The sequence below is a fragment of the Cygnus olor genome, chromosome 14, assembly GCF_009769625.2.
Source record: "Cygnus olor isolate bCygOlo1 chromosome 14, bCygOlo1.pri.v2, whole genome shotgun sequence".
Taxonomy (NCBI): Eukaryota; Metazoa; Chordata; class Aves; order Anseriformes; family Anatidae; genus Cygnus; species Cygnus olor.
The window spans coordinates 13,565,754-13,566,934 of record NC_049182.1 but is presented as its reverse complement, the minus strand read 5'-3'; positions in this window follow the sequence as shown (position 1 = coordinate 13,566,934).

Here is a 1,181-nt window from a genome sequence, read left to right as displayed (position 1 = left end):
GAGCTGCTCTGCAAACCAGACACAGCTCTGTTTTCCCACTGAAACATGAAGGGGAAGAGATGTGAGAACCAGCCGAGCAGAGCAGTACAGGAGGAAATCAGAGCTTCCAAGCACATCTGGCACAGAGCATTTGTGTCACTGAACTAGACAGCTCTCGGGCATCCCTCTGTAGCAGCCAAGCTCTGCTGCTCCTCAGAATGAAAAACTGAAAAGCAGAAACCAGGACTTCTGGTCCTGTCAGTAAAGGGTTAATCGCAGCGTACATCCACAGCCTGCTTACAGACTGGTGAGAGCGGGTGGGCATTTCCTGCACGCACTAGCTCCTCCCGTGATGTGCACTGACTGCTGGGATGCTTCACTCCGTGCTGATCTCAGCTGGATGCTTTTATCCACACCACCACCCGGGCGGGGATCAGCGTTACGCACCGAGGCTGCAGGCAGCGTGGGACGCGCACAGCATTTTCTGCATTGTTTGTATTTGTGCCCCAGCAGAAACACCGTGCAGAAGGACCATGGGCCATGCTCTGCTGCCTGCCACGGCGCAGATCAGAGTGAGGCCAGGAGTTCAAAGCCTGAAGCCCACCTTCAACTGCCACGAGGCAGCCTGGTTGCCACAGGGCCTATTGCTGCCTTGGCTAATGCTCAGCTTCAGGCAGAGGATCACTGCTAGGTGAGACCAATCCAACAGTGATTTAAAGCACCTGCTAAAACTCCTGATATTGATGACATCTTTTACAGATTGTTCTCTGAAAAAGGCATCAATACATCTATTTTGGATCAGGAAAAACCAGAGCAGGCAGGCCCATGCAGCAAGTACAGCTCTGATCTGGATTTGTTCCGCACAAAGAGATAGGGTCCTACAAAAAGGCCTTTCAAAAAAATAATGCCCAACTGTCCTGGGATGGGAGCGTTAAGGGCAATTTTCTGTGTCTGCAAGGTATTTTCCAGCTCATTTGTTCAAAAGACCACCTTTGGTAACACTGCACAACCCGATCTGTTTGTCTCCCCCCTCCTCCCCCCCCGGATGGATTTCTGCTCAGCACGATGAAGAAACAAGACGTACTCACACTCAGCTATGAAACAGCCACCTTAAACCCAAGTACCGACCTGAATCCTTGCTGGCATTGAAATGAGTAAATAGGCGTTTCTTGGACTAAAGAAAACAAATCAGGAGTCCGTAC